Source organism: Enoplosus armatus, chromosome 15 (assembly GCF_043641665.1).
Source record: "Enoplosus armatus isolate fEnoArm2 chromosome 15, fEnoArm2.hap1, whole genome shotgun sequence".
In the NCBI taxonomy this organism is placed as follows: domain Eukaryota; kingdom Metazoa; phylum Chordata; class Actinopteri; order Centrarchiformes; family Enoplosidae; genus Enoplosus; species Enoplosus armatus.
The window spans coordinates 15,033,430-15,045,147 of record NC_092194.1 but is presented as its reverse complement, the minus strand read 5'-3'; the positions used below and the strand labels follow the sequence as shown (position 1 = coordinate 15,045,147).

The following is an 11,718-nucleotide window of genomic DNA, read 5'->3' as shown; positions in this document are numbered from 1 at the left end:
GTGAAATTTGAAATTCATGTTCCCATCAGGATGAATTTTGGTGGTCCCTTCACTTTTTCTCTAGCACCATCAACAGGTCAAAATTTCAATTTTGTCTAATACGACCAAATGCTTGCAAAACTAATGACATTCCCATCAGCTTCAGCTGTACTCAGCTGCAATGCGTTCAGTGCTAAATAGCAAATGCTAGCATGCTAACACACTAACCTGGTTAACTTCACCTGCTAACCATCAGCATGATGGCATTGTCAGTGTAAGCATGCTACCATGCTGACGTTAGCATTTAGCTCAAAGCACTGCTGTGCCTAAGTACAGACTCACAGAGCAGCTGTTTAAACCATAATCACAATCAGTTGTCTAAACATAACCATACCTCGTATATATTCTCCCTCCACGATCTTTATAGGTAACTTCGTTCATCGCCTGCATTTCTCTCATTATTACACTTCTAGTTAATTTCAGTCATATCCTTCAGTTATTATATGTCACTTAAAGCCAAGATGACTGACTCTGCTGGACTCTGCTGATCTTCATGACTTCCCGTCCGTCTACTCCTGGATCTACGCTTCACTCCCTCACTCTTCCTCTCTTTCCTTCATTTTCTCTCTTTTGCCACCACATTTTGCCCTGCGAGTGGTTCCTTAATTGAACGCGGCAGTTGTCTCCTTTTAATTTCAGAGCTTGCTAATGTCATTAATAATGTATGGATATTCTAATTAGAATCTGCCCCAGTCGCTTTACACTGTAAACACTATTGATCATCTGTTAATTAAGTTTTAAATATCATTGACGGGACGTGGAATCGGAGGCAAATATGAACATTCTCATCAAGCCTTTCCCAAGCAAGCGTTCAATGTTCAAAATTTAACGCTAATTAAGAAATACTGCTGATCCATTCTCTCAGTTCCAAAACACACACGTAAACAAACTCAGATCCAAACACACACTGTACACTTAATTTATTAATATTAATATTAAGTTCTGCTGAAGGTTTCCGCCTGTTAAAAGAGAGGTTTTCCCTTGCCACTGTCTCCAAGTGCTTGCTCATGGTGGGAATTATTGGGTCTCTGTAAATAATATTTTAAAGAGTCTAGACCTGCTCTAAATGAAAAGTGTCCTGAGATAACTTCTGTTATGATTTGGCGCCATATAAATAACAAATTGAACACAATACAGTGTGCATAACAAAATAGTCCTGATCGGTTATTCAACTGTAAATGCATGCTACCATATAATTTCCGTGATAAAATAGATCCAGGCAAATTTACACACTTAGCCAGGAGACAGATGAGACTTTTAAGACGAGCTCGCTGTCGTGCATAACAGCTGGTCTCCCAACACTTTGAAGGATTAGTCCCTGATGCTACAAGAAAGTGAGTGCCATACTCTAAGATCTATCTTACAAACACACAAACCAGCAAAATACACACACAAGGATGCAAACATCAACAAACAAAAGCAACATGCATGTGCAGACAAAAGCAAAAATGATCTCACATTTATACAAATATACATAGACACAAAAACATGTGCTAAGTGGAGGCAGGGAGAGCCACAAACAGCAAAGAGGGAATAGGCTTCACTGGGATTGGGGGCAGAGCCCACTGCATACCAAATAGGCAGGTACAGATGGCAACCTCAGGGCTAAACACACCCCAAGGGCCTGTCTGCATGTGTGTGTGTGTGTGTGTGTGTGTGGTGTGCTGTTAAAGTGAGGTGGAGCAGCATGTGGTGAAAAAACAAAAGAGGAAAAGGTCAAGTGGTTGTCCAACTGCTAACAGCCACTCCCTCCTCCCTGTCTTTATCTACATTCCTCTATCCATCCTCGCCTTCAGCTCACTCTTCCCCTCAATTAAAGGAGTACATGTGTCATTAAGATAGACAGACAGGAACATCTAGATGTGTCTTACGTGGCTCTAACTAAGACTAAAACACAGCAAACAAAAAGGAGTGGAATACAATCTTCACGAAGCATCCCCATAATGGGTTTTGGAAAATTTGATGGATCAATTGAAGTGGATGAACATGTACCTGTGTTATCTTTAACAGTTCAAAGGGCAGTTTTTGGAAAATTAGATAAAATGAATTCGCCGCATCTTGGGGCCTTCATCCGCAGGTGACGTAAGTATAGAATCTAAGGTGATAACAGGTGCCCGTATATGTGGGGCAGATCATAATCCCTGTCCTAATTTACATTTGTAAATGAACACAAAGTTCCTACGTCAACACTAACTGTTGTCATCTCTTCATTATGACAACACTAGTTAACTTTTATGCATTGCTTTTAATGAAGTTATTATCTCTAAGGTTCAGGAACAAGACCACGCCTCCCACACTCACTTATCCAATCACCTGCGCTGCACAAATTCAACTTGCCCCCACCCTGAGTCTCGACCCCCTGGGTTCCTAGCTTCTCCAGCCACATCACGGCTCTAATCAGCCCCCTTCGTCCCTCTCCTCGACCCCCTTCATCCCACCATACTTGACCCTCATACTACTTCCAGAATTCTCACTAATCCAAATAAACTACCTTTTATAATACACTAATGGCATGGTTTTTGTTAGTGAAATGCAAATTAATTGACATCCATGCAAACATTCCATTTCATTAGGCCTAATTAGACAATAATTTTTGGTTTTCTTGCACACCAAGAGGTAAGAGGAGAAGACGCAGCCACAAGTGAACCGGTTAGATAGACATTAGATAGATATTGGGAGCGTATAGCAGTTTGAACAAACCTAAAACATGTCATCGAGGTACTGTGGGGAACATCCTTTCCCCTGAAAACATACCACGTGGGAACAATTTTGGCTCCTGTTACACTTTGTCAAAGAATCCTAATATTGGATAATGCATGCATTTGATAGGACACCTTCAGCATTAAGGGCTTTTGTTAACGAACCACTTCTAAAGTAATGCTGGCATGAGGCTGCATTTGAGACCAGTGCCTCAGTTCCTTCAGATTATTCATGTTATATAGCAGGGAGCATCGCAGAATGGCTCACAATCCTAACTATACAGATATGCAACTGTTGTCTTTGACAAGGAAGTAAAACACTAAAACACAACACACACCAGCCACATCGCAGAGTGTTGCATGATTTGACACGAGTCCATTGACACCGGTAGCACACAACTGACTCGTCATACAGACAGCGTTAATGCGCACAGACGGCAGGAAATAGTGGCGTATGCAGATGAGTCAACATGGTTTGACATGTGTCAACTCGTCAGGAAAAAATCACATTCCCTCCCCAGATCGACACACTGTACTGTACCTACTTCTGTCTGTATGACGCATCCAGTGTGTGCAATTGAGCGCACCATATAAGCTGATGGATCTCAAGGTGATCCAGTTATTCAATAGTGGAAAGAGTGGAACATCTGTTAGGTATCTGCTGTTACAGTGACATGTTGCAGATGTGGATAAGCACTTCCAGAGGGCCGCTCTAGTGTGACCTGCCATTCTGTTGCTGCCCAAATGTCGCCACTTTACTCGTCCAATTCATCCTGATAGTCAATAAGCGTCACCATAACTATAAGAGGAAGAATGACTCCCACGCAGCCATTTCTTGATATCTGTTTCATGGAGGTATGTTTCCACCCAAGGTTGCATGTGAAGGAAGTGAGTTCAGAACCTAGTTTTAGTTGCCAGGGAGACGGCGCTTTGATGAAGTGAACGGAAACAGCGGGCGTACAATAAAGCGTTTGATTCAGTTCACGGTGACTTCCTGCAGTTGCCGTGCTCCTCGTGAAGCCTTGTTCCATTGTCTCCAATGATGGAGACGGTTTTATTATCGTCTCTTGTCTGCTGGAGTCCTGCACAGCACAAATGATCTTCTTTTCTTCAGATCACTGGAAGAAGATGAGGAGGACAGGTAAAACTGTGATTTTCTCTTTAACAAAAGATATTGCAGCCATGGCGGAGTCTCTTTTTCCCAGGTTAAAGCTTTCACAGTGAACAATTAGCTTCTGTCTAAATAAATAAATAAGAGGATGGACCAGACTGCTCGTTTAGAAAGCACCGATGTCGCAAATACACTGACGGGCATTGCTACGCACTTGCAAACCCCTGCTGTATTATGTTCATTTTGTAAAACAAGGCGGTTAAATGTCACTGATTATTCCTTTTAGAGAGCTGCGGCCTTGGGCACTGAACACATCAAAGAACTCAGAGCAAGCCAGTGATCTGTTGCATGCTTATGTGAGGACCTCACAGACAGTTCAGCCCTCTAGTTCCAGTCTTTTTTTAAAACAAAAATAAACGTACATTGTACATGTTGGTCCTGGTTGACGTGAAAACTTTACCAACATGTCTTATTTTTTAATTGTTTTGGAATCAGTCTGCATACAACATACAGGTTTCAAAGTTGTAACTAATGGCTTTATTAATAGGTAATACATCATTTATCAATGCTTTATAGTATAGTAATAAACCATTAATAACAAGTTGAGTTGCCAGGTTGTGGAAAGACCCCATTGTTTGGTATAAATCCTCTTCTAGCATAATTTTCACAATTGCCTTTAACATTTGTAGTGGCTTTTACATTTAGGACTATGTGAACAAATTATTAAACTGCAGACTTGATCAAGTTTTCTTTATTTAAGATTTACTAACATTTATAAATGCAGACCTGAGGAGAAGAAGACTTCAGGAGAAAACAACATGACCATTTATAAAAAGCTTATTCACTTTCTAGGAAGACATCAGGTCTGCAGTTAGAAATAAGTCATTAATTAGAGGTGTTTGGGTTTCTCAGGTAATAATTAATCAAAGTGAGAAAGAGGTTGCTAAGAAAAAAACTGAGCAAGAATTTCTAGAGCTATAAGGGGATTTTGTTCACTCAACCTGGCAACTTAATTTTTTTTTCTTTTTAATGACTAATGACCAGCCTATTAAATAATCATAAAGTAGCTCCTATTAATAGATATTTTTCACCAAAGACATTTTACATGTCACAGTAGGAAAAGCACAGGTGGTAAATAATAAAATGATGAGTGGATTTCTGGTGTCGTGCTCGCCGGCTCACTGTCACACTGTTTGGCTTACTGGGACAAACGGAGCCATTGTTAATGTTATTAGTAACTGTGCTTTTCCTATTATGACAAGTCAAAATGTCTGCTCCGAAAAAGGCCGTCTGTTACACCTCATAAACTATGGTGGAAGAAGTATTCAGACCTTTTACTAATGGTACTTTAAAAGTACTTATACCACACTGTAAAGGTCCTTCGTAAAATTATCAGCAACATTTACTCATTCTGCAGTAAAATGCTCCCTGTCTGTGTTTTACGATTATATATGATGTTTTTGAATATTTCTGCTGCATTAATGTGTATGTTGTATTTTACTGTTGTGGTTGACTTAATTCTTACTACTTTATATAATGTTGGGTAGTTGGGTATCATCATATACCATATATCACTGGACATGTATGAAAAATTGTAATCTGAAAAGTAACTGGTAACTAAAGCTGTCAGGCAAATGTAGTGGAGTAAAAAAGTACAATATTTATTGTAGTGGGGTAGAAGTATAAAGTACCTTGAATTTGTACTTAAGTGCAGTACTTAATTAGTAAACGTACTTAATTACATTCCACCAGGGGTTGTAAACCCTTTACAGAGTATCATTAATGACCTCATTGGTGCCTCTTTTATTCAACATAACATTTGAAGCTAAAAACATTCTCTTGTTGTATTAATGCTCATGGAGGCAGAGTGAGTGTCAGAAGCATCAGTCTACTTGTTGGGTCCATTCCACCTGTTTGGAGTTGTCCGTTACTTCCTGTTAATGCCTCCTCTGCATCAACTGGAGCGTCTGCTTAACCTGACAGACTGTAACCTTCGTTCCTTCCTGAGTCTGATGTCTGTTGGATGTCAAAATCAATAACGGTGACGGGAGGGAAAGAAACATGTTGCCAGTTGTAGCATGAGTGAAGAGATAACAACTTTTCCTTCCTCACAGTTTTCCAGGTGTGAGTGTCTTTAATGATTGGTGATGTCATTTAACTGCCGCTGCTTTTCCCGATGGGCTTGTTTTATTTGTTAAATATTTCGATTGACGCTGAGGTCACGCTGACGTGGCTGGCAGCTCAGACGAGTGTGTGTTTCTACTTTGAATTAGTGAAGTCATTTTAAGCCCTGCCTTTTTCCTCAGCTTTTTGTTTTCTTTATTCAAACTAAAACTCATTTGAGATTCTGTCCTATGTTGATTTCTTTTAAACCCTTACCTTTACATAAATGGCTATTTTTAATCAAGTCAAGGTTTTTCTTATATTCTGCCCCCTCCTGTCTGTAAATAGAAGTGGACAAAATAATAGAAACACCTTTGAATTTAGTGCATTGCATCCATGCCGCTTTTTTTTTTTTTTTTTACAAACACTGACAGGTGACTTCTTCCTCTAAATAAAGTTAATGATTAAATTGTTAATTGTCTGTCATGTTTATTTTCCAATAAATAGTCAGACGGTGATATTTAAGATTTTACTTTTAGAAACCAACTGGGACTGTTGGAATTTCATTTTTATATGAATTTCTGAAAGTATCAACAGTATTCAGGTACATATGCCATTAAAAAATACCTTAATTACGGCATTATCAAAGTGCATATTAATGAAATTGTAAGATGAATAATTAAGGGATTCAGGAGAGTGTTACATATTGAATGGTTCCCACAAAAAAAGCCCAGTTAAATGAACTAGTTTTGCTTCAGTCCTCTGCTTCGTCATAACACAGTATCACACTCGTACACACCTGTGGTTCTATCTGAAGTCTTAAATCCCAGCCACTTTGTGTCCTCTTGTTAATCAGACCACAAGCTCACCGGCTGTTGCCCACCAGTAGGAGGGGCTGTTGATGTGGTAATAATGATATGCACCTTCCATATCCAAGCGCCCTCTCCTCTGCTGCCTGTAATAGAGGATGCTGATAAGGCCTTCCTCTGGAATCCACATACTCAGATTCCTCCATGTTATCTGCCTGGTAAATCTTCATTTCTTTGTTGCTCTCTGTCACACCTCCAGGATCACAAACACTCGTAGTAAGCAGCCACACCTTCTGGTTCTATCAAGTTGTGTTGTTGCTCCATAAAAAGTGTGTTGATTTGAGAAAAGTTGCTGGTGTTGCAGGTTCGACTGTGTGTGTGTGTGTGTGTGTGTGTGTGTGTGTGTCACTGTCTGTCAGTGTGTGTCAGGCCTCTCGGCGAGTGTTATCCTTTGTGTGAACAGGGTTGCTGGAGGGGCTGGGACGGTGCAGGTTGACATAGTGCTGAGTTGCATGGGAAAGAGAGTGGCGTGCTGTGTTTGTGGACTCAGACAAGCGTGGGGCAAACCAGGTTTGACAGGAGACATCATAGGCAGAAAAACAACAAGATTAGGGATCACCCCTCCCACTCTTCCCCCTGCTCGCCCCTCACCCTTCATCAGCCAGCTGTCCATGAACTCATCTCTGTACTTCACCCCGTTCTTTCTTTTCAATTCTCCTCACTTCTTTTCCTCTCGCTGCTCTCCACCTTTGTTCTCTCATCCATCCCTTTTTTCTACCTATCCAAGTAACTCACTGTCTGCTCTCACAGACCTCTCTTAATTTAATTCAATTCTTACATCGTCACGTCCACTGTTTACCTAGTATTTATCTGGCATCTTCTCAAACAGATGGTTTACTGGTTATGCAACACATTTATCCATGTAAGCGTGAATATGTCAGAAGTGCTCTGCACATGTTGGGGCTGAATTCAACATTTTCTCTCTCAAAGGAATCACGCTGATCCTCTTTGTAGAGGAGGCCAAGTAAAGTTTTTTTATCAGGTGCAAGCAGAATCTGCCGATGTTGTCATTCCAACGAGCCATTTCTATGAGGATTTGTATTTGAGGGATAATACAGAACAAATATGAGATATCACCCACATCTAACTGTCCATGAATACTGCGCAGCAGAGGTCGCAGGTGAATACAAATGACCAAATGTGTCACTCACACACATTTTTCCCGCCATAAGCAATGATTAAAAGTGTCCTTGTACTTCCACACTTCCACCACATTTATGATCATTTTCAACTTGAGCATAAACAGAACCTAAGTGGAAACACCAGAAATTGCAAAAACGTTTTTTACGCTTGGCTGAGGTGGAAAAGCTGATGTATACATAAAAACGTGACTAAGTAAGTCTTCTTCTGTAGTGGTATAAAGGCACCCGACCAATTGTTTATCTCGTTGCACTCAACTCCCAATATTCGTGTAACAGAAATGGATGGAAACGCACAGTAATTTTTCTTTTGCTGATTTTCTGTAAATTCAGTTAAAATGTGTGCTGTATTTGACAAGTGTCATGGCTCAGATAACCTTCCAGAGACAGATGCTTTTAAAAATGCTCTTTCCCTCGTATTAGGTGTCAGGCGTTTATTATGAGCCTGGTTCACAGGTTCACAGCAGCCCTTAGCAACACATAGATTTCTCAGAGATCTTATAAAATAGCTTCTTTGAAAAAAGGTTGAGGTTCAAAGTTCATTCTTAACCTAAAATGTCTCTCCACAAGGTCCCTTCAGTAGCTGCTCTGAAACCTCCAAGTCTAATCTCATGATTTTTATCGTTTGTTTAGTTGTAATCGAATTATAGATGTTAAATTGTCCTGTTTTTTTTGAGCATGTTAAAGACTTCTCGTCCATCTTGGCTTAAAAACTGATTTTCATTTGTTCTTGCACTTTGAACCAGCAGTTGAGAAAACAATCTCACCACATGGCCCATTTACTAGCTGTTCTGGAGATTTCGATCATATCACATCGAAATTAAAACATTTACAATTCCATGACAATCTATGCTGATGAGGATCATGTGATGTGATTATACTGTGAGCCCCCAACTGCCTCTAAATGGACTTTGTGGTTTTCTCAATAGCAGAAAGATTGATTCCATGAATTAGTTTGCAATGAAAATGCATTTAAGATACTTTTCATACACTGTGAGTTTGTGCCAGAAATTTTGCTGACTTACAGCAATCTTGTCACTATCAAAGATAATGTCAACAAATTATCTGGGGATCGTCTCGGGTTGCAGGAAGTTTCAAATATAAATTAATCTTTGAAAGAATGAAGGTATTAAAGGAGTTGTATGATATTGATCAAGCCAAACTTTGCTTCTAAAATACATTTTTAAAGCTGATGTGTTCCGGGTGACTTCCTATTTACCTTGAGGTGTCCTTCCTCCCGTCCTGCCCTCTCCCCCTCGCCGGCTAATGACCTTTCACTCTGACAGACAGACAGATGACTCCATTTTACCCCCTCTGTGTAGATGTCAAAGGGATGATGAAAGAGAAAAGAAAGAAGGATGCGATGAAGAGATGAGGAGCTTTGCAGGATTTGACAGAACACTGTTGGAGAGGAGCTGAACCTAGAGGATGGATGGATCAGCAAGAAGTAGACGGGAAGGTTAGCGCTGTTTGTTTGTCACTCTGGACCGGTCTCAATAGCCCCTTTCACATGCAGGAATAACAACCTTTGTCATATTAACAACAACAACATATTGCTTGCTCTCACCTCTGACACCTGCAGCTCAACTGGACTGGTGGAGTTGAAAATATATTAATCTTCCACGTTGACATGGTGGACAAAAGTGTTTTTTTCAGTTCAGTAATTAGCTCAGAATTTTACTGGTTCATGAGACCAGCTCTTCAGTCGTGAACACTTCACTTCTGCATACAATCTGTATATATTTCTGTATTAATGTTATTGTCAACAAATCAAAAATGAATTGATCCTACCAACAAGTGCCTGTAAGCTTGATATAATTCATTCCTCTGTGCCATTAAGCTCCATACTGTTGTCTAAAAACTTCAACAATCAATGAGCCTCACCGTTGCACTGGGTGACATGTTCCTATGACATGTAGTTTATTTTGAGTCAATCCCACATACACTCTCCCGCTGCCGTCAATGCTCACTAATGCACCAAATGCACAGCTGAAAACAGTCCCGGACAAATACACTATTTACTACTGTGTGAGTAACATTAGTTGAACTACAGCGCTCAGATGTTTAGTCTTTCTCAAAAATGAAAGTATATGTTTGTGATATCTTTTTGATCCAGGCAGGCAGGTGAAGTTGAAAAGTGTTGAGCGATGGACTTACATGTTGTTAGTTTTGGTCTCTTCATGGGACTTGTTCACAAAAATACAGAATATAGCCAGCATTATCCTTTACATCCTAGTCCTTTCTGAAAATATTTCAAATTTTTAAGTATAAGGGAATTTTCTTTACTTTAAGACCAATATTTTATTGAAATTTTAGGGTAGGAACATAACACAGGAGGCTAAATGCATTTACTAGGAGCCTATACTCCATAATTACACACCTACATACAGTCTCATCAAACATTTAGTCAGGATCTGCCAACATCTCTGTCCTGGGCCTTTACAATATAATGATAATATTAATTTTATTTATATAGCACCTACAAAATGCTTTACAGACAAAACAAATAATAAACGTAAATAAAATCCCAAACATAAAATATAAAGCAAGATATATAAAAATGTTTATATCAAAACAATTTAGACATTTTAGAAAGAAATGCCAGTGTCCACCTACCCTTTATACTAACTTTACCCCATGGCTGCAGAAAAGAAACTTAACCTGACAAACTAAATAAATAAACCATAAAATTGAGACTATTATCGATCTATAGAAAGAAAAAGTACAAGGAAATGGTCCATAAATGATAACAAGGGTTCCCTGGCACCTTTTGTCTCTATTTCACATTCAGATATGATGCTGTTACTGAGAATTACCATAATATTCACAACAAAGGTTACAGGTGTAAAAGGGGTTATTGTATGGCTGTCAGTTAATTTAATATAAACTGAAAGGTGCCCTCTGTTGTAGATTGTACAATCAATATCAACATCTCATTTTCTGGTTTTCCATTTCCCCGAGATCCCCAGACTCTGATGGAGGATGGAGCAACTTAATCAGCAGTTTAAGGAAAACACTTTTGCTCCTCTGGCTGACAATGAAGGACAATGAAGACAGCTGCTATACCTCTGGCTGTGTGACTGGAGCCCACCATGAGCCTGTATTTACATTTCAGTCAATAGAGTATTCACTCATCTGTTTGAATGACCTTGTAAAGTCAGTAATCCCTGCTTCACAATGAATAAATACATAAACAATGAAATTTCATCTGCTCGCAGTCGCTCATTTTGAAAGAAAGTGAGACAAGAGGGAAAAAAAAGAGAGAGGTGTGTGACTCGGATTTCACAGTAATTCACTGACTGATAAGTAATTGCACTCTCATATAGAGTGCAGATACTGTTTGTTACCATAGGGTAGTGACCGTGGTAATAGCCCAATCCATATTGTACTCGTGCAGCAAACAGCCAGGCAATCAATGTGTCTGACCAATTACTGCGTTGCCCCTTATTAAATGTAGTATATGTTACATGTTCTTGACACTGAGTTAACAGAAGAACTCCAAAACCTGAGCTGTGAACGCAATCTGTGTCAGCACCGCCTCTGTGTATGTTTTCTTTTTCACTTCAGTACTCGTTCCAGATAGAACTGTTTCCAGTGTGCTCTGTCTGCAACCTGATGTTTTATTCAGAGATGAGTTCAGCTCACTTCACTCTGCTATAGTGATTTATATAGGGTCTGCTTGAACAAATGAGGGGTTTTTTTCTCCTCAATGCAAAGACAAAGACAGAAGGAGGGGAAAGCTATTTGCAATTTGGAGC

At 39.6% G+C, this 11,718-nt stretch overlaps 1 long non-coding RNA gene across 2 annotated transcripts; it reads left to right on the top strand.

Moving 5' to 3' along the window:
- Window positions 1-3,751: 3,751 nt before the first annotated feature.
- Window positions 3,752-11,149, top strand: LOC139298163 (uncharacterized). 2 transcript variants are annotated; one of them, XR_011598495.1, is made up of 3 exons: window positions 3,752-3,879; window positions 9,283-9,419; window positions 10,930-11,149. It is a non-coding gene; the product is annotated as an uncharacterized lncRNA (long non-coding RNA). The 2 variants fall into 2 exon arrangements; XR_011598494.1 differs by having other exon boundaries at window positions 10,922-11,149.
- The last annotated feature ends 569 nt before the right edge of the window (window positions 11,150-11,718 follow it).